The 23,279-nt window shown below is 37.8% G+C and overlaps 1 pseudogene; it reads right to left on the reverse strand.

The window, feature by feature from the left end:
• Nucleotides 1-22,958: 22,958 nt before the first annotated feature.
• Nucleotides 22,959-23,077, reverse strand: LOC126936634 (uncharacterized; annotated as a pseudogene).
• Nucleotides 23,078-23,279: the final 202 nt, after the last annotated feature.

Genomic DNA, 23,279 nt, shown 5'->3' on the forward strand with positions numbered 1-23,279 from the left:
CATTGCTCAGAGTGGCCAAGGTATAAGTTGGGCTGCTGCTCCAAAAAGTGCAAGCCATAAGTCTTGGTGGCTTATATGTGGTGTTAAGCCTGCAGGTGTGCTGAATGTAGCAGTGAAGAAGGCTTGGCAGCTTCCACCTAGATTTCAGACAATATATGGGAAAGACTGCTTCAGGGGTGGAGCCCCCACAGGGATACTCTACCAGGGCAATGCAGAGAAGAAAGGTGGGATTGGAGTCCCTACACAGAGTTCCTACTAGAGCACTAACCTACTGGAACTGTGGAAAGGGGGCTGCTGCCCTCCAGATCTGAGAATGGTGTGACCACCAGCAGCTTGCAATCTTAGCATGGAAAAATTACAGGCACTAAACTTCAACCTGTAAAAGCAGCCACAGGCCTTCACCCTGCAAATCCACAGAGGCAAACCTGCCCAAGGCCTTGGGAGCCCACCTCTTGCACCAGTATGCCTAGGATGTGGGACATTGAGTCAAAGGACATTATTTTGGAGCTTTAAGATTTAATGATTGCCCCACTGGGTTTCAGACTCGCAGGGGCCCTTTTGCCCCTTTGGTTTGGCCTATTTTTTCCTTTTTGAATGGGAATGTTTACCCAATGCCTGTACCACCATTGTATCTGGGAAGTAAACAACTTGTTTTTGACCTTGTATGCTATTAGATGGAAGGAACATGCCTTGAGTTTCAAATGAGACTTTGAAATATTTGAGTTGATGCTTAAATGAGTTGAGACTTTCAGGAACTATTGGGAAGGGATGAGTGTATTTTGCAATATGAGGACATAAGATTTCGGGAGCAGGGATAGAATAATATGGTTTGGATGTTTGTCCCCTCCAAATCCCATGTTGAAATGTGATCTCCAATGTTGGAGGTGGGGGCCTGGTGGGAGTCGTTTTTGTCATGGGGGGTGGATCTCTCATGAAAGTCTTGGTGTCCTCACAGTAGCAAGCGAGCTCTCACTCTGAGTTCACATGTGATCTGTTGTTTAAAAAAGTGTGGCACCTTCTCCTCTTTCTCCCTTGCTCCCTCTCTTACCATGTGACGTGCCTACTCTTGTTTTGTCTTCCACATGATTGTAAGCTTTCTGAGGCCTCACCAGAAGCTGAATGGATGCTGGTGCCATGCTTTCTTCACAGCTGGGAGCACAGTGAGCCAATTAAACCTCTTTCCTTTGTAAATTACTCAGTCTCAGGCATTCGTTTAAAGCAACACAAATAGACTAACACACCCACTTTAAGAAAGCCAGCTTCCCATCATAGTGTTTATGCTTCCATCCCTAGACCAAGGACCAAAACCTCACATTTGTGTGATTTTTTATTTAACAAACATTGCTTCCAAGTCTATTATGTGCCAGGAGATGTTCTTTTTTTTTTTTTTAAATTTATTTATTATTATTATACTTTAAGTTGTAGATGTACCATATGACCCAGCCATCCCATTACTGGGTATATGCCCAAAGGATTATAAATCATGCTGCTATAAAGACACATGCACACGTATGTTTATTGCGGCACTATTCACAATAGCAAAGACTTGGAATCAACCCAAATGTCCATCAGTGACAGATTGGATTAAGAAAATGTGGCACATATACACCATGGAATACTGTGCCAGGAGATGTTCTAAATGCTGGGGACTCAACAGTGAACAAAACAAAGTCCCTGCCTTCATAGAACATTCTATAGAGAACACAAACAGACACATTTATAATATAATATCAGCTAGTTACACATGCTACAAAGAAAAATAAATCAGAATAAAGGATACAGAACAATGATTACGTTCTAGCCCTTCACTACAAGACCAGGCCAGTAATGTAAATGAGTGAAGTGAATAAGGAATAAGACAAAAGGGATTTGTGAGGATGTGGCAAACCGGAAACTGCATGCTCTGTCTAAGGGAAAGAGCTACTATTCAGCACAGCTCTTTATGAGAAAGTGGAGCCAATGTTCCCAAAGCTTCTAGTTATAGTATATAAGAGAAACAAGCTATCTAGATTTTATGTAAAACCTTCCAGCTTTTAAATGTTGGAAAATAGTTTAAAAATTTTTTTAACCCTCTGTGGATCTAACATTCCTCTGTCTGAGAAGATATTTGGTCATGGCCATCAGTTTGTAATGTTTCTGGACCAGTGGTTCTCAATCTTGTTTGCACATTAGACTAGCTGGGGAGCCTTTTAAAAATATGAATGCTTGGGCTCCACTCCAGACCAACTAAGTCAGAATATATGGGCATGCGGCCCAAATATTTTTTAAAAATTTAATCTCCCCAGGTTACTTCTGCTTCTGATTATGACTCACCACTTGTATTGGAACTTATTTCCCAAAACAACTTAAGAACTGATTTTTTAAAAAATATCTATTTGAAGAAATCAGAGAGATAAGCTACAAAGGCAGCCAAGATTTTGGAGACCAAAATGTCTAAGTAAAGTGCTGTAAAGTGAGCTTGATATTTCCCACTTGAATAATTTGCTCATTTGGAAGCAGTGAATGATCACAATGCTGAGAAATCTGGGGTAAGGGTCTGAGAAGCTGAGTAACGCTCTCAGATATCTGAGGATTCTGGAAAGATACACATTAGAGTTCAAAAGAAACCAACCAAAAAAAGAAAGAAAGAATGAATGAAAGCAAGCCTGGAAACACATCAAACATTTAGCTGAGATGCCAGAAGTTACCATAACTCAAGACTTATGGCTAATAGAAAACTGACAAGCCATGCCCCTACTCAAACTTACCTGCCAGAAGTAAAACTTCAATTCTCTCTGAAGAAAGTGAGGGTAATTGGGAGCCTGAAATTATCTCGAAGGCTTTTAATACAAAATGTCTACCATTTAATCAGAAAATTTCAGGCATGTTAGAAAAGAATACCAAACTACTTCAAATCAAGAGAAAAATATAGACAACAGAAACAGACCCACAAGTGATATGGACACATAAATTTTTAGACACAGACTTAAATGATTGTGATTAATAAGTTCAGTGAAATAAATGACAATATGGAGAATTTTACCAGAAAACTGGAATCTATTTTAAAAAATCAAATGAAGATTCTGTGACAGAAAGCTAGTGTAAAATCTCAGTAGATGTTTGAATGGCATATTAGACACAACTGAAAGGAGAATACTCAATGGAAACTATCCAGACTGAAGGAAGTATGGGGAGAAGAAAAAGATAGAAAACACAGAAAAGAGCATAACAGACATACAGAACATGGTCAATAAATATAGAATATGTGTAACTGGAGTCCCATAAATGAGGAGATAATATATTAGAAGCAATATTTGAAGAGATATGGCCAAAAATTTTCAAAACACTGATGAAAAATACCAGTCTACAGAAGTATTACCAAAAAAGGTATGTAAAAACTGCTAAAAAAAATTTAAAGTACCCAGACAAATTAAAACATATTACCTTTAGAGAAGCAATGAGATCAACAGCAGACATAAAAAGAAATTATGAGAGCAAAAGAGACAATGAATGCAGTGATTCCTTTAAAGTACAGAAAGAAAATAATTGTCAACTTTTAATTATACACCCAGCAAAACTATTCTCTAAAAAGTATAGGTAAATTAAAACTTTATGGACGAAAAAAAGTTAAAACAGAAAAGAAAGAAATGAAAAACCAATGAAGAATTTATCACCAGCAGACTCACAATAAAAAATGTAAAAGAGAGTTGTTAGGTACATGAAAAACAATCCTCAAAATCTGTAATGCAGAAATAAAGAGCAATATAAAAGATAAATGTTTAATGAAGCTGAATGTATACTACCTAAGAAATTTCTTATAAAGTTAGAAAATTTGGTAGAATTAAAAATACATAACAATAGCAAAAGAGGATGTGAGAGAGTTAAAAATAAAGAAATATGTGTACCTAATAACATATACAAATAATATTAAGCAAAAATTGATAAAAACTAACTGTAAAACCAGAAAAATCTGTAATCATAATGGGATTGGTACTCAATAATTATTTTAATGAGGAGACAAAAAATATCAGTAAAGATATTGAAAGTTTGAGCAATAAAATGTACAACTTAACATAAGTAGCATCTGACTTAAGTGCAGTGGAATGCTGCATCCAACAACCACAGAATACATGTTTTCTTTTCAAATACACAAGGGGCAGTTATCAAAATTCACCATTTATTGGTCCATAAAGCAAATCTCAACAAATTTCTAAGGATTAAAATAATAGTGTATGTTTTCCAACCACAGTGGAAGTAAGTCAGAAATAAACAACAATAAAAGAAACTAGAAAATAACTCTGAAAAAAAATCCCTAAATGTTTAGAGATACTCTTCCAATAAATAATTGCTTAAATAAGACATCATAATGAAAATTAGGAAATTTAAATTAGAAATTAAATCTGTTCCAACTTTAGGTCATTGTCTTGCTCCCACATCTCATCATAGGTTGTCGGAAGCAGCCAGGTCACATTTTGAACACTTCGCTGCTTAGAAATTTCTTCCACTAGATACCCGAAGTCATCTTAAGTTCAAACTTCCACAAATCCTTAGGACATGAACACAATGCAGCCAAGTTTTTTGCTATGATGTGACGTGGGCAATATTTACTCCACCTCCCAATAAGTTCCTCATTTCCATCTGAGACCTTGTCAGCCTGGACTTCACTGTCCATATCTCTATCAGCATTTTGGTCACAACCATTTAACCAGTCTCTAAGAAGTTCCAAACTTTCCCACATCTTCCTGTTTTCTTCTAAGCCCTCCAAAGTCTTCTAACCTCTACCTGTTACCCAGTTCCAAAGCTACTCCCACATTTTCAGTTATCTTTATAGTAACACTCTACTCCTCAGTACCAATTTTCTGTGTTGGTCCATTTGTGTTACTATAAAGGAATACCTGAGACTGGGTTACTTATAAAGAAAAGAGGTTTAATTGGTTCATGGTTCTGCAAGCTGTACAGAAAGCATGGTGCCAGCATCTGCTTGGCTTTTGTGAGGCCTTCAGGAGCTTACAATCATGGTGGAAGAAAAAGCAGTAGCAGGCATGTCACATGGCAAGAACAGGAGTGAGAGAGAGAAAGGGGAAGTTTATACTCCTTTAAACAACCAGATCTGTGAGGAAGACAGAACCTTAGGGTTCTCTAGAGGGACAGAACTAATGGAATATAATATGTGGTATATTATATATATAAACTATATATATATGTATGTTTATTAAGTATTAACTCACATTATCACAAGATCCCACAATAGGCAGTCTATAGGCTGAGGAGCAATGAAAGCCAGTTCGAGTCCCCAAACTGAAGAACTTGGAGTCCGACGTTTGAGGGCAGGAAACATCCAGCACAGGAGAAAGATGTAGGCTGGAAGGCTAGGCCAGTCTCTCTTTTCACATTTTTCTGCTTGATTATATTCTAGCTACTCTGGCAGCTGAATAGATTGTGCCTAACCAGATTAAGGGTGGGTCTGCCTTTCCCAGCCCACTGACTCAAATGTTAATCTCCTTTGGCAACACCCTCACAGACACACCCAGGATCAGTACTTTGTATCCTTCAATCCAATCAAGTTGACACTCAGTATTAACCATCACAGACCCTAAACAACCCAACCTATAGCCTTCTATAGGCTAGGTTTGGCTGGGCCTGGAGACTGGGCCAGATTTAAAACCAGAGGTAGAAAAGAAAGAGAGAGATCAGATAGTGGCCTAGACATGGAATTTGCTCTATTGAGGGCCATACTGTCAAAAGGCCTGGCCCATGGGTCCTCAGTGCCTGTTCTTAATCTCCCACCTGTCCCCTACTGCCCACCCTCCTGCTCCCATACTGCTGCCTCCACCCCAGGCCAAGGGAGCTCCAGCAGTGACTTGGAGCTGGAGAATTCCTCCTGTCCCTGCCCAGCAGATGTGTGTGAGTGAAGGGATTGGGGGTGGGGGAGGAGCCTATGACACTAAAGAATCTCCTGGTTCCTTAGGAGACTACATGCTCCTAAGGTCTAGGTTGGAATCTGGAGTGGGTTTTCCCCAGAAATATTTTTACATTTACTTCCATCATCACAACATGATTGTTTAGATAGATGAGTGAAGAATGGCATGAATTTTATGGATTGGCTGGACCTAACATTGTTTCTATGGTGAAATGTTTCAAATACATAGCAACTAAGTCCCCAAGATGAGAAAATGTCTTCATTTACTAGGTGAAGAAAGACATACTTAACCCATGCCCCTGCTATTTGAACTGACGCCACATGGGAACTTCGGCATTCTTGAATCTTATAGAAGCTGCCCTTGCCCTTCTTTCACGTCCTCCATTTTGAGGAGACCAAATCCACTATCCTTTGGCAGCTAAGGGTGTTTGGAAGCAACTCATGTAGGGAACTCACTGGTTTCCCAGTAGCATGAGCGTATCAGTCAAACGATTAGTCCCCTGCCTCACATGTAGACCAATGACCCTGGAAATTGTTCTGTCACACTCCTCCAGTTCTCTGACAATCTGATAGGTGCTGGGAACACACTGCCTGGAGGTGACTTGTTTGCTTGGTTTAAGTGGTTCAGCTGAAGATTTCAACAGAGCTTTGCTGAATTCCTATTGCAATACCAGTAGCCAGTGTTTAAACATTCATACCTCATGAAGCCAGACGATATCCAGAAATGGCACGGCTCTGAGATGCATCTTACCAAGATCACTGAGATGCTGTGGCCTGAATGCCCATTTAACTAGGAAGAATTCTATGCAAGAAAAAAACCACGTTTACAAAGTCTGAAGGCTTCCTTGAGTTAGTATATTTGAAGGGTTGTCTTTTCTTTCATATGTGTTCCGACAAATTTTATGTTTGACTTGATGTCTGTGTGGCTTTCTGAAATGATAATGGGTGTCAATAAATATATGGCTATGTCCACATTTTAAAGTGTCAGAATAGAAGCACATTGGAGCCAATGTGGCATAGAATAAAGACTATATGAGCTTTATCACTGGACAGAGCAGGTTACAATCCAGGAGCTTTGACTTATCAGCTGTGTGTCCTCGACACAGTTACTTAGCTTCCCTGAGCGTGTGTCCTTAGATGTGAAATAGGAATAAGGGCATTTTACTTGCCTTATGGAGCTGCAGTAAGTATTAAACTTGGAACAAACATGTATACATCTACTAGTTACCTGGCATATTGAAGGTGCCCGGTAAATTGTAGACAAAAATATTTAGGATCTCATGTCATCTGAAACATAGAATACATTGGTGGATGCTGGCTGCATTTACTATGAGGAACGATAGAGGGCAGACTTTACAAAGTTATGTATAAAACACATTGTCTTTCATTTTGACTTCCAAGAGGGTAGTGAGAATTGCATAAATGACTTTCTTAAATGTTTTGGCTGAAAGATGCCTCTATCGCTACTTTTAATTTCTTCGCAGAAACTGGGGGTTTCCTATTAGGCAAGAATTCCAGAGAAGGATATTGGGCAATGTTTAATTGACAACTTTCATCACCATGTACATGCCTGGTCCCCCAGATAATGGTGGAGCATTTTTGGCAGGTTTCTGACCACCTCTATACCTGTCATAGATTTTCTGATAGGTAGAGGAAATGAAAGATGCGGAATTTTCCTGACATCGTTTCAAATTGCATCATTTCAAAACAGTATGAAGTGTGTGACTAGAAGCATTATGGAATACAGAAAATCAACTTGCAGCTAACTGGCAATCAGGTTACCTCTAAATTAGCGGTGGATCGGGCTGAGTGTGAATTCCATTCCACCATGAAAGAATGAATGGACATTTAACAAATATTTGTGGAACTCTGGAAACCTCCTGAAATGTAAACATTTGTTCCAGTTTACACTGCCACCTGCAGTCTTTGGGGGAACCAGCCTCACTGAATCTCCACAGCATTGTTATTTATCACTGCTTGACATTTTTGATAATTTAGAGATTAAAAAATGGTCTAAGTTGCTTTACCTAGAATTTTTTGCTTACTGAAGATTACCTATCTGTGGACTTCAACATTTTTCTTTTTTAAATGTATGTATGATTATATCTTTGGCTCACTTTTCTATTTGAATCCTGACAGTGTTTTTCTTAAGTTCTATAATGGGCTTTTTGAAAATCATTGGTATCATCCTTTGCAAAATGTAAGTGATACAGTTTTGTTAGTCTATGATTTCCTTGGTAGAGACCACAGAACATGGCAAACACTGAAAAATGTGTATTGAATTATGTTCTTTTAAATCATCTTATATTTAAAAATAGTTTTAAAAATATAAAAGAACTATGTACTCATTGTTTTTTAAAAAATAAATATGTAGGCAAAGTAGAAAGATCCCCACTCAAAGGCAATCACTGTAGTTGTTACCAGGTACTTTTAATTTATTTTAATACCTGAGTACTGTTCCTGCAAGTTATATTCTTATTTACCTATTTTCTAGTACGTTCTCAGTTTTCAATTTTGCCCTATCATATACTGTTGTTACAAGAACAAAACACTAAATTATAAATATTTGTATTTACAATTCTATTGCAGTCTTCAAACCATGTGATCACCTCCCTCCCACAACACATACACACACATGCACACATACACACTCAACCACCTCCCTCCCACGACACACACACACCCATGCACACACACACTCAACCACCTCCCTCCCACAACACACATGCACACACACAAACCACTTCCCTTGCACAACACACACATGCAGACACACACAACCACCTCCCTCCCACAACACACACACACACATGCACACACACAGCCATCTTCCTCCCACAACACACACACACGCACACACACACACAACCACCTCCCTCCCACAAAACACACACATGCACACACACACTCAACCACCTCCCACTCACAACACACACACACATGCACACACACAGCCATCTTCCTCCCACAACACACACACGCACACACACACACAACCACCTCCCTCCCACAAAACACACACATGCACACACACACTCAACCACCTCCCACTCACAACACACACACACATGCACACACACACACAACCACCTCCCTCCCACAGCACACACACATGCACACACACACTCAACCACCTCCCTCCCACAACACACACACACATGTACACATACACGTATATATACTCTAAAAACAGCAAGTCCAGGGGAAGAGATTTTTGCTCTGCTGACTTCGGGGGAGTAGAAGACGTTATGAATGGCTGAAGATAAAAGGAATAGTTTACTAAGCAGGTAGTTGGGTTTGCCCAGAAGGAACACATATCAGAGGAATAGGTTATGGGATAAAGAAGATGATGGAGTTGCACTTTTGGAAGAGAGGTAGAGATGATTAAAGAGGATTTTAATGAAGTCTTGATGTATAAACCACTGCTACACATGTGGGATAATGAATTATTTATCTGTCTGTGATATGCTAAGTGAAAAAATTGTCAGCCAGGCTCAGTGGCTCATGTCTGTAATCCCAGCACTTTGGGAGGCCAAGGCAGGTGGATCACGAGGTCAGGAGTTCAAGACCAGTCTGGCCAATATGGTGAAACTCCATCTCTACTAAAAATACAAAAAATTAGCCAGATGTGGTAGCACCCGCCTGTAGTCCCAGCTACTCAGGAGGCTGAGGCAGAAGAATCGCTTGAACCCAGGAGGCAGAGGTTGCAGTGAGCCAATATCGTGCCACTGCACTCCAGCCTGGGCGACAGAGTGGGACTCCGTCTCAAAAAAAATTGTCAGTCAGCATTTAGAAACTTTTATAGCACTTTGGCATTGCTGCAAACCCAAGTGCATAATGCCCATCCGTGGACTGGTTTTGTAGAACAGGGAATGTGAGAAATCACATGACTAGTGTAATAGGACCACATTAATAACATGTGATATTTTAAGGTCTATCAACTATAACCCAAAAGTTTATAAAAATCTGAGAAAAATGTAAGGTTGTAAAAATAGTTTTATGACTTTTAATTTTTAATCAAGGCTGTTTTAAAACTTAAATTTTTACTTAAATTATGAAGTAAAAGTTGTTCTATTTATTGTTAACTTTAATTCACAGATGACAAAACAAGCTCTATTGGACCATTGCATCATGAAATGATACAACTTTTCTGAATGTGGCAGTAACAAACCAAATGGTAATAGTGAGAGTGGTTCTGAAAAACTGAAGATCAAACACATTCATACTAGTTTTACTCGGAAATATGATACGTCATATGCTGAGTACAGGTTTGTAGCCTGAATTGATGATGAAGTACTTAAAAACATGTTGTTTTCGTTTATAGAAATGTACCATGTAATGAAGCAATAAATCCGTCAAAACTTAAGTGGGACTTACATATAAAACCAAAAAAGATTTATTTGAAGGAATACTGAAATTAAAATGTAATGATATAAAAGCTAACAGAAGCAGATGTTCAATATTTCACATATAATCATTACTACTTTACAAGCATCTTTTTTTTCCTTTTATTTATTTATTTATTTTATTATACTTTAAGTTCTAGGGTGCATGGGCACAACGTGCAGGTTTGTTACATACGTATACATGTGCCGTGTTAGTTTGCTTCCCCCTTTAATTCATAATTTATATTAGGCATTTCTCCTAATGCTATCCCTCCCCCATCCCCCCTCCCCATGACAGGCCCTGATGTGTGATGTTCCCCGCCCTGTGTCCATGTGTTCTCATTGTTCGATTCCCACCTATGAGTGAGAACGTGCAGTGTTTGGTTTTCTGTCATTGCGATCGTTTGCTCAGAATGACGGTTTCCACCTTCATCCGTGTCCCTACAAAGGACATGAATGCATCCTTTTTTATGGCTGCATAGTATTCCGTGGTGTATATGTGCCACATGTTCTTCATCCAGTCTATCATTGATGGGCATTTGGGTTGGTTCCAAGTCTTTGCTATTGTGAACAGTGCTGCAATAAACATACGTGTGCATGTGTCTTCATAGTAGCATGATTTATAATCCTTTGGGTATATACCCAGTAATGGGATTGCTAGGTCAGATGGTATTTCTAATTCTAGATCCTTGAGGAATCACCACACTGTCTTCCACATGGTTGAACTAGCTTATACTCCCACCAACAGTGTAAAAGCATTCCTAATTCTCCACATCCTCTCCAGCACCTGTTGTTTCCTGACTTTTTAATGATCGCCATTGTAACTGGTGTGAGATGGTATCTCATTGTGGTTTTGACTTGCATTTCTCTGATGACCAGTGATGATGAGCATTTCTTCATGTGTTTGCTGGCTGCATAAATATCTTCTTTTGAAAAGTGCCTGTTCACATCCTTTGCCCACTTTTTGATGGGGTTTACAGGCATCTTATAAAGTAGCACCTCAAGTTGCTAAGTCTAAGACCCTTACAGTTGCTGAGACATTGCTGGGAGATTCCAGCAATGGAACCTCCATTATGTTGGAGCAATGGAATCTCTATTATAAGCCAAAGATGTTGGCTTATAAATGTTGGGTGAATCTGTGGCAAAATATATGCTTCATATGCTGTTTTAAAATGACACCATTGGTCAGGCATGGCAGCTCATGCCTATAATCCCAGCACTTTGGGAAGCCAAGGTGGGCAGATCACTTGAGGTCAGGTGTTGGAGATCAAACTGGCCAACATGGCAAAGCCCCATCTCTACTAAAAAATACAAAAATTAGCAAAGTGTAGTGCTGCACACCCATAATCCCAGCTGCTTGGGAGGCTGAGGCATGAGAATCGCTTGAACCAACAAGGCGGAGGTTGCGACGAGCCAAGATTGTGCCATTGCACTCCAGCCTCAGCAACAGAGAGAGACTCTGTCTCAAAAAAATAAAAAAATAAAAAAAAATAAGATAAGAAAAGCCAACTCATAGAACACAAAGAACTTGTAATGTTTACTTCACTGAAATTTGACAAATTCACAGACATTACTAACATGGTCAATTTTTTTTTAGTATTTATACTGGTGTTTTATTTATTTTATTTGATTAATTAATTTATTTTTTCGAGACAGAGTCTCGCTTTGTTGCCCAGGCTGAAGTGCACTGGCATGATCCCAGTTCACTACCATCTGCCCCTCTCTGGCTCAAGCGATTCTCTGCCTCAGCCTCCCGAGTAGCTGGGATTACAAGTGCCTGCCACCGCGCCCAGCTAATTTTTGTATTTTAGTAGACACAGGGTGTCATCATGTTTGCCAGGCTGGTCTCGAGCTCCTGACTTCAGGTGATCCACTTGCCTCGGCCTCCCAAAGTGCTGGGATTGCAGGTCCGAGCCACTGTGCCTGGCCTATACTGGTGTGTTATGAAGAACATGACCGTGATATGAAGAAATAATTCTTTTTTTTTTTTTTTTTTTGCTTTCAAATTAGCCCTGAACTTTCTACAGTTACGAAGAATCCCATTATAAACAAATGTGATTTAGAGCTTAAGTTTTGGGTATGTGTATGTTCCCTGTAATGACATTATGGCATAGTTACTCAGATTAAGAAGTTTGTGCCACAATGTAAATCAATGCCTGGCTTCCTTCATTGACAAAGTTTTGCTGTTAAAAAAGCAAGCTGAATTACACATTCCATTAAATTATAGAGTAAAGATTGTGAATCATGTAAAAGCTAATATTTTAAATTTATTGTTCTTTTTATTACATAATAATATGGAAGCTGATTATAAATGACTGTTGCTGCATGCAGAGGTCAATGATTTTTGAGAAGAAAAACTCTATCAGGCATATTTGACTATGGAATAAACACTGTGTGTTTCTGCAAGAGAAGAAGCCATTTTGGTCAACTATTGAAAGATGTGAATTGGATAACCAGCCTTGTTTATTTGTCTGATATTTTGATAATTTTAATGATCATAATACTTCATGCAAAGTGGGAATGCAGCATTTTTTCCAATGGCAGATAAGATCTAAGGGAATAAAAAAAGTTAGAAACTTGGAAGAACTGAGTTTCTATAGATTGTTAGGACACGTTCTATAATGTAACAATTATTAATGAAGTGATGATCTTGTTACTGCGTGTCTGTGAAAAGTTATCTCTGAATACTTATCAGATTTGAAAGTATGTTTTGAAATTTTATTTTCCACCGAGTGAAGACCCAATATAAATAATGCATTTCTTTTATAAAAGATTATTTAGAGCCAAGCATGGTGGCTTGTAATCCCAGAGGCTTGTGAGGCTGAGGCAGGAGGATCCCTTGAGGCAGGAGTTTGAGGCTGGAGTGAGCTGTAATGGTGTCAACTGCACTCCCCTAGGCTACAGTGCTAGACCCTATCTCTAAAAAAGAAAATGTAATTTAAATTTAATAAACTATACGGAATATGTTAAAATTGGCAACTGTTGAAGGATTGAAGATGAATTTTGAAATACAGCATCATTTGCTTCTTTTTGTGTAAAGATTAAAAATAAATATCCTGTGCCTCCTGAAATTGCTTTAAATCTCTTCTTCCATCCTGTCAACAGGCCTCTGGGAGACTGATTTCTCTATTATGAATAATAGTAAGTCAAAATGTAGAAATAATTTAGATATACATTATCCTCTGTGAGTATATTTCATCACTCTAACCTAGATTAAATATGTTAATAAGGAAGCAATAAACTCATTTTTTTGTGTTAAAAATGTCAAATATTTAAACTGTTACATTGTTTATTCAAAGTGTTAGTATAGGAGTTTATTATGGGTAATTGCTATTTTACTCATAAGTGTTTAGTTATAATCACAGAACAACAAAAGTTACAAATGTAATAATGATTTTATTACATATGCACAATGTCAGTGTATACAGTTTCTGCAATTTTTTTCTGTTTCTTTTTAAAATTTAATTTAATTTTTAAAATTATACTTTAAGTTCTAGGGTACATGTGCACAATGTGCAGGTTTGTTACATATGTATACATGTGCCATGTTGGTGTGCTGCACCCATTAGCTCGTTATTTATATTAGCTATATCTCCTAATGCTATCGCTCCTCCCTCCCCCCACCCCACGACAGGCCCCAGTGTGTGATGTTCCCCTTCCTGTGTCCAAGTGTTCTCATTATTCAATTCCTACCTGTGAATGAGAACATGCGGTGTTTGATTTTTTGTCCCTGTGATAGTTTGCTGAGAATGATGGTTTCCAGCTTCATCCATATCCCTACAAAGGACATGAACTCATCCTTTTTATGGCTACATAGTATTCCATGGTATATATGTGCCACATTTTCTTAATCCAGTCTATCATTGATGGACATATGGGTTGGTTCCAAGTCTTCGCTATTGTGAATAGTGCCGCAATAAACATGCGTGTGCATGTGTCTTTATAGCAGCATGATTTATAATCCTTTGAGTTTCTGCAATTTTAAAATCTCCTATGTTACACTACTTCTGATAATATTTACTGAAATTTAATTTTATATTTGTTGGATCTAGCCATAAATATTGGACTCGTATTACATATTCATTTAGTTTTTTTTCAAATTATCTACTTTGGTTGCATTTTACAAAAGCATCAGTCCGTGATGGATTGGAGATTTCGAAATCCTGCTCCTTCAGCACCAATGGTTTCAGAAGCGCCTGTGAAACCTTTCCTTGGGACCCTTTCAAGAGAACTCAGTAGAGGTTTTCAGTGAGAACCTAAGTACTTAGTCACCAAGGCTTTTGGGAGGCAGAGTTATATTTTATTAATATTTGTGACCCCTTGCTGGAGGAACCTTAGAGCACAAGCAGGTCCAGGTTAGTTGGATTATACATTTTGATGTTCTAACCTTGTGTCACAGTTAGTACTGTTTCTTCAGAATGCATCTGAGAAATGGGAGGTTAACATATGAATTCATTTCAAAGCTGGAAATTATAGATTTCACAACATCTGTTTCAAATATTAGAAGCAAGAAATAAAGCTTTGAAACGCAAGAATAATCAAGTCTTGGGCCAGAAACAAGAAGACCTGAAGTCTAATTTCAGTTATGGATCTTGTCTGAGCTATCATCCACAAAGACCAATAAGCAGGCTGGGTCTCCCATGTTCCTGCCTCTTCAACAGGCCACCATCTCACATCCCTTTTGGGCCTACCAATCAGATGTCTCAGCATTTCTCAAAAACAGAACCCAGCATTTACTGCCTTCCAGGCTCTGTTGGCGAAATCCTCTGTGTAGACAAATGCAGGCTGCTCTCTGCAGCCTTTGGTGTTATTGATTTCTTTCCTCTCTTGCCTTCCATGACTCTATTTTGGTTCTTCTTCCACTTCCCTGACTGCTCATATTTAATCTCTTCTCTTTCTGCTTTTTTTCCCCTCTCCATCCTCTAGGAGGGTTTCACAACGCTCTTCTTTTCTATCTGCTTGGGGATTTCATTCAAACTTAACGTCCCAGTGTTTATCTCTCACATTTGTGTAAGTCACATAGCTGTTGATGAAAGCTTTCCAAAATTCTCATTCTTATTTGACAGCTCAACTTTTGATATTGACAAATAAATAAGTCATTTGTTTTCCTTGAAGTGAAAAGCTCACTTAATTCATTTTTAAGAAAATGCCTGTCAAATACCCAAGTCCGAATGACTGTCAGTCCTTCAAGTAAAAGTCGTTTTCCATGAAGAATGCAGTTAGCTTAGCTCATAAGTTAAGCCATTGCATATGAGCTCTTCCTTGGTTGTGCAGCATCCTACATGCCTTTTCAGCAGTGTCATGGCTGAAAAATAACTTGCTTTCCTTTTACATCTAACCTCAACTATTTCTAGTCTTTGGGCCTTAAACTGTAGTGACTTTATTTTCTGGATCTTAGAACACATAGTTTGAACAAGAATTTTTGTGCCATTTAGAGATACAAGAGACAGGCTGAAAGGTACATGCTTCAATGGCTCTGGTAGTTTGTGTGATTGACCAAGAGAACGTTTGAAGTTGGAACTATTTTAGGCATCCCTGACATAGCCACTACAGAAACTGGTGAGTGCCAGGTGCCTCCAAGAAGGTAGTGAGGAGAGAAGGCATCATGTCAGTGTCCCACTTGGAAATAGTTAGGCAAATCTTTGAATGTTAGACCTAGCATGGCCTGATTTAAGCTGACATCCATAATGGGGCTGCTTAGAACTGCCTTGTCAACTCTGTCAACAGACATCAGACACTGAAATACCAAGTCAAAGAACAGTCTGGTAAATTAATGACCACACCTGCCCTACCTGCTTGCATATACAGCTGATGAACATTTATACTAGAAATTCTGGATAGACTGTTTACCTGCTTGATTTTGAAGGTGGATCTGATATGGTCATGGGATCACAGGCACCACCTGTTGAGGAGACGAGGCTCATAATTAATCCATGATTGTTAGACAGGTGAAAAAATAGGGTATTGTTATGGGAGGGAACTGATTATGGTCTTTATGCCTCATCCATCTGGCTGCATAAAACACATGCACATCCTGACATATGGTCACCAGTTAAACAGCGGGGAGAGAATTACAAGGTACAAACGAGGAATGGACACCCCAGCTTCCCTTTGTGGCCAATATGAGATGTTTTGAAATGGGTCTTATGTTTAAATTTCCTTAAAAATAATCATGAACAAAAGGGGCTTTTAACTTCTGTCTCAATACTGTCTTTGAGACATCTTAGTGCCCTACCAAACATGCTACTTCTCTATTCTCTCAAACAGAAACCTTAAATATTTCTACCCATTTGCCTTATAGCAATGTATGGATATTAACTGATGTTTAATGACAGTTGGAAGACTTACAGAAGACATGCTATGTATTTGTATGAACTATTAATTCTAGATTATTATAGTTCCCATTATGTTACTTATTTGGTGCAAGGGCAATATCTAATGTCAGGTGCAATTTTTTTTTAGCTGTTATTATGTGTTGGGTGCTATTTTAAGCATAATGCATGTATTAACATATTGAAATCTTGTAGAATTCTGTAAGATGGGAACCATTATTTCTATTCTATAGAGGAAGAAACTGAGGCCTAGAGCCATTGATGTACTTACCCAAGGGCAAACAGCTAAGAAATGATGGAACTGAGCCTATCTGAACTCCAAAGCCTGTATTCTTTACCATTTTGCTTTAACATGTGTGAAATGGAGATAATCTAAGACAGGGAGAAGACTCCAGTTCTACTGCTAGCCTCATGGTGAAGTAACTGTGTGACTTTGGACAAGTCACATACCTTTTGGTTCTCAGTTTCTTCAGTTACAAAACAAAAATGATAATACCCACCCTACTCACCTCAGGTAGTTAGTGAGAATAAAAAGACTGTGAGCAGCTTGAGAGAAAGAATTAGAGGATTTATAACCGTAATCTGAGCCTAAGCACTATGCTTGATAGATAATTTTTTAATGATTGCCTAAATTTGTTTAAATGACTCATGAATGAATGAATGAGTCAGTGGTTCTGCAAAATGATGAATGTGTAACCTCCTTTAAGACTATAAAGGTCATACAATTATAAGGGCTTATTATTAATTTGTCTATGAAGTCCTAAATGAAAGATATCAAAATTTCATTAAACTTTTAATTTTGAGATTATTATAGATTCACATGTAGTTGTAAGAAACAGTGCAGAAGGATTCCATGTACCCTCTACGCAGTTCCCGCCAGTGGTGACATTTTGAAAACCATAGTATAATGTGACAAGCAGGATATTAATATTCATATTAAAGATATAGAACATTTCCCATCACCACACGGATCTCTCCTGTTGCCTTTTTATAGTCATATCCCCATTCCAATCTGCCCCCATGCCCTCCTTGGCAATCACTAATATGTCCTCTGTCTGTAATTCTGTCACTTCCACAATTTTATGTAAATGGAATTGTACAATATGTCTAGCCTTTTGAGATTGGCTTTTTTTCTCCCAGCATAATTCTCTAGAGATTCATTCAGGTTCTGTGTATTATTGTTTTTTTTTATTGCTGAGTAATCTTCTGTGGTATGGATATACCACAGTTAGTTTAACCTTTTGCCCACTGAAGGACATCTGGACATCCAGTTTTTGGCAATTACAAATAAAGCTGCTATAAATATGTATATGCAGACTTTTGAGTGAATATAGCTTGCTTTCTCTGGGACAAATGTCCAGGAGTGCAATTGGTGAGTCATATGGTAGTTGGATATTTAGTTGTTTTTTAATGAAAGTGGCTGTTTTCCAGAGTGGCTATACCAGTTTACATTCCCAAAAGCAATGTTCTGGTTTCTCTGCATCCTTGCCAACGTTTGCTGTTTTCACTATTTTTTTCCGTTATTCATTCTGATGGGTATGTAGTGATATCTCTTTATGGTTGTAATTTGCATGCCATTAATGACTAATGATGTTGAATATCCTTTCATGTGCTTATTTACCATCTCTATGTCCTCTTCAATGAAATGTCTGTTTATGTCTTTTGCTCATTTTCCAACTGAATTTGTTTTTACTGTTTTGAAAGTTTAAAAAATACGTTCTAGATATTAGTCTTTTGTCAGGCAAGTAGTTAGCAAATATTTTTTCCTAGTCCATAGCTTGCCTTTTCGTCCTCTCCACAGGATCTTTCACGGAACAAAAGCTCATAATTTTAATGAATTTATCAGTTTTTCCTTTATGGCTTGTGCTTTTGGTGTCAAGTTTGAGAACCCTTTGTCTAGCCTTAGATCCTATAGATTTTCTCTTATTTTTTCTAATAGTTTTGTAATCGTACATTTTACATTTAAGTCCATTATTCATTAGGAGTTAACTTTTGTATAAGATGTGAGATTTTAGTTTTAGTTTCAGTTTTTTTGTATGTATGGGTGTTCAGTTTCTCCACAGCACCATTTGTTGAAAAGCCTGTCTTTTCTCTATTGAATTGCTTTTGCACCTTTGTAAAAATCAATTGGGCATATTTGTGTGAGTCTATTTCTAGATTTTCTGTTCTGTTTCATTTATCTATGTGTCTATCACTTTGCCAATTTTACAGTTTTTATTACTGTGGCTATACAGTAAGTCTTGAAATCTGGTAGACTGAGTTACCTCCTATTTAATTTTTCTTTTTCACATTGATTTGGCTCTTATAGTTTCTTTGTCTTTCCTTATAAATTTTAGAATAATACAGTCTACAAAATATCTTGCTGGGATTTTGACAGGAATTGCATTAAACCTATATATCAATTTGAGGACAATAGATAACTTTACTATGTTGAATCTTCTATTCATGAACGGAGCATGTCTTTCTCTCCATTATTTAGATCTTCTTTGATTTCATGAGTGTTGTGTAGTTTCCTGCATACCAGTCTTGTACATGTTTCTTAGATTTATACCTGCTTTTATAGCAATTATAAATAGTACTGCACTTTTGTGTCCATGTGTTCATTGCAAGTATACAAAAGTACAATTGATTTGGCCAGGTGTGGTGGCTCACGCCTGTAATCCCAGCACTTTGGGAGGCCAAGGCAGGTGGATCACGAGGTCAAGAGATCGAGATCATCCTGGCTAACATGGTGAAACCCCATCTCTATTGAAAAATGGAAAAAAGTAGCCAGGCATAGTGGCAGGCACCTATAGTCCCAGTTACTCGGGAGGCTGAAGCAGGAGAATGACATGAACCTGGGAGGCGGAGCTTGCAGTGAGCTGAGATCATGCCACTGCACTCCAGACTGGATGACAGAGTGAGACTCTGTCTCAAAAAAAAAAAAATACAATTGATTTATGTATTTTTTCTGTATCCTGCATCCTTGCTGAACTCACTTGTTCTAGAATTTTTTTTAACTTTTAAAAATAGATTTCTTGACATTTTCCACATACACAAATAAAAGCCATTTTATTTCTTACCAATCTCTATGCTTTTTCTTTCTTGCCTTATCGCACTGGCTATAAGTTCCAGTACTATGGTGAATATGAGTAATGAGAAAGATAGCCATTAGTCATGCTTGTTGATATGTTGATAGATGTTGATAGTTCTCAACAAGATTAAGAATATTGTTCCCAATTGTTTGTTGTTGTTGTTGTTTCCTTTTTAGAGACAGGCCCTCACTCTGTCACCCAGGCTAGAACACAGTGGTGTGATCATTGCTTACTGCAGCCTTGAATTCCCAGGCTCAAGCAGTCTTCCCTTATCAGCCTCCCAAGTAGCTAGAACTATAGTCATGTACCACCATGCCTGGTTAACTTTTTAAAAAAATTTGTAGAGACAGGAGCTTGCTATGTTGCCCAGGCTGATCTTGAACTCCTGGGCTCAAGTGATCCTTCTGCCTTGGCCTCCCAAAGCATTAGGATTACAGGTGTGAACCACCATACCCAGCCTTTTTTTTTTTTTTTTTTTTTTTTGAGAAGGGGTCTCATTGTGTTGCCTAGGCTGGTCTCAAACTCTTGGGCTCAAGCAATCTTCCCACCTCAGCCTCTTGAGTAGCTGGGACGACAGGAGCTCACTGCTATTCCTGGCTTGTTCCCAGTCTTGGGGGCAAATTATTTTGTCTTTAGTATATTGTTAGCTGCAGATTTTTTATAGATGTTTTTTGTAAGTTGAGGACATTCCCTTCTATTCTTGCTTCTCTGACCATTTTTATCATCAATAGGTCCTAAATTTTGTCATTTTTTTCTTTATCAATTGATATAATCATGTAGTCTTTCTTTTTTAGCCTTTTAATAAGGTATATTACGTGAATTTTTACATACTGCACTAGTATTGTATCCCTGGAATAAATCCACTCACTCATGGTGTATATGTCTTTTTATATGTTGGTGAATTCTCATGAATATTTTGCTAAATATTTTTTTAATCTATAGTTAGGAACAATATTGGCCTGTAGTTTTCTGTCTTTTTGCAGTATCTCTAGCTGGCTTTGGTATTAGGGTAATACTAGCTTCACAAAATGTATTGGAAAGTTTTCTCTCCTTTTCCATTTTCCAGAAGAGACTATGTAGCGTTGGTAGTAATTTTTCTTTAAATGTTTGGTAGAATTCTCCAGGGAAACAATTTGGCCAGTACATTTCTTTTTGGTGAAGATTTTTAAGTTACAAATTCAATATCCTTGATAGTTATAGTGATATTTGAATTATCAATTTTATATTGGGTAAGTTGTGGTAGTTTGTCTTTTTTAAGGATTGGTCCATTTCACCTAAGTTGTCAAAGGTATTTGTTTTGAGTTGTTCATAGTAGTCCTATTATCCTTTTGATATCTGCCTGATATGTGGTTATACTCTCTACTCATTCTTGATGTTAACATGTGTCTTCTATTTTTGTCAGTCTTGCTAGAGATTTATCAATTTTATTAATCTTTTCAAAGAGAAAGCTCTATATATGTTGATTTTCTCTATGTTTTCTGTTTTCAATTTCACTGATTTTTGCTTTGATCTTTATCAAGTCCTCCTTCTATTTGCATTGGGTTTACTTTGCTCTTCTTTTTCTATATTCTTGAGGTATGAGTTTAGATTATTGATTTGAGACTTTTTCTCTTTTCTAATATGTTTATTTAAGGGCTATAATTTTCCTTCCAGTACTGCTGGAAAATTTGTGACACAAATTTGGATTTTGATATGTTTTTCTTATTTATTTACATGTTTTTTTGTATTTCTTTGAGGCTGCCTCTTGACCCATGGATTGTTTAGAAGTTTATTGTTTAGCTTCCAAGGGTTTGGAGATTTTCCTATTATCTTTCTGTGATGAATTTCAAGTTTGGCTCCATGCGGTCAGAGAATACACTCTGTATGATTCAATTTTTTAACAATTTGTTGAGGTTGTTTTATGACCCAGAATATGGTCTATCTTGGTATATGTTTCATGAGTATATACACACAAGAATATACAGGATGTATGTTCTGCTGTTGTTGGGTGGAGTGTTGTATAAATAGCAATTAGATCCTGTTGATTGATGATGCATTGAGTTCTTCTATGTTCTTTTTGGATTTCTGTCTACTATGGATTTGTCTCTTCTTCCACTACTATCAGTTTTTACTTCACATATTTTATAATTCTGTAGTTTGGTACATACACACTTAGGACTGTCTTTTTATTTTATTTTATTTTGGTAGATTGGCCCTTTTACCACTATGTAATATCCCTCTCTGTCTCTGGTAATAATTACTGCTCTGAAGTTTACTTTATCTCATATTAACATAACCACATCTGCTTTTTTAGATTAAAGTTTACATGATATACCTTTGTTGCAGGCAGAATAATGACTCTAAATATGTTCACGTCCTAATTTTCAGAACCTGTGAATGTTCTTATACAGCAAAAGAGACTTTGCAGGTGTGATTAAATTAAGAACTTTGAGATGAGGAGGGTATCCTGGGTTATCCAGGTGGACTCAATGTAATCACAAGATTCTTGAAAGTGGAAAAAGGAGGCAGAAGAGGAGGTCAGAGTGATGTGATCTAACAAGGACTCACCTACCATTGCTGGCTTTGAAGATGGAGAAAGGGAGTCATGAGCCAAAGAATGTGGATGACGTCTAGAAGCTAGAAAGTTGGGAAAGACAAGAAGACAAATTATCTCCAGAGTTTCCAGAAGTAAATGCAGCCCTGCCAACACCTTGACTCTAGCCTTGTAAGACCTGTATCAGATTTCTGACCTACAAAACTGTAGGATAACACATTTGTGTTCTTTCAAGCCATGAAGTTTGTAGTAATTTGTCATAGTAGCAATAGGAAACGAATACAACCTTTTCCATCCTTTTACTTTCAACCTACCTATGTTATTGTCTTTGGAGTGAGTTTCTTATAGGTAGCACATAGTTGAGTCATGTTTTTTAATCCACTCTTTTAATTTTAATTTAATTTGTTTTTTCAATACACGATTCCAGTCTTGAAAAAACCTACTGACTGGGCATGGTGGCTCACGCTTGTAATTCAAAAGAGGTCAAGGCAGGTGGATAGCTTCAGCCCAGGAGTTCAAGACCAGCTTAGTGAGACCTAGTGTCTACAAAAAAAAAAAAAAAAATCAGTCACGTGTGGTGGCAAGTGTCTGTAGTCCCAGCTACTTCTACTTGGAAGGCTGAGGTGGGAGAACTGCTTGAGCCTGGGGGACAGAGGTTGCAGTGAGCTACTGCACTCCAGCCTATGTGACGGAGTAAGACCCTGTCTAAAAAACAAAACAAATAAAGAAACAAAAAACCTACAGCACCTGGTATTCCCAGGTGGTTTCCCATCCAAGTACTAATCAGGGCTGACCCTGCTTATCTTCGAAGATTGGATGAGATCAGGTGCATTCAGGGTGGTATGGCCATAGACTCTGTGTTTCAGCTGGTGTATTTAGACTATTACATTTAGTGTCATTGATATGTTAGAGCTTAAGTCTACCATTTTATATTTCGTTTTCTGTTTGTTCACTCTTTTTTGTCTTTCTGTTTTCTTTTCCTTGCCCTTCCTGTGAGTTAGTTGGTCATTTCTTAGAATCCCATTTTGATTTACCATATTGTTTTTTAATGTGCCT

The sequence above is a fragment of the Macaca thibetana genome, chromosome 14 (genome assembly GCF_024542745.1).
Source record: "Macaca thibetana thibetana isolate TM-01 chromosome 14, ASM2454274v1, whole genome shotgun sequence".
NCBI classification, from domain to species: Eukaryota; Metazoa; Chordata; class Mammalia; order Primates; family Cercopithecidae; genus Macaca; species Macaca thibetana.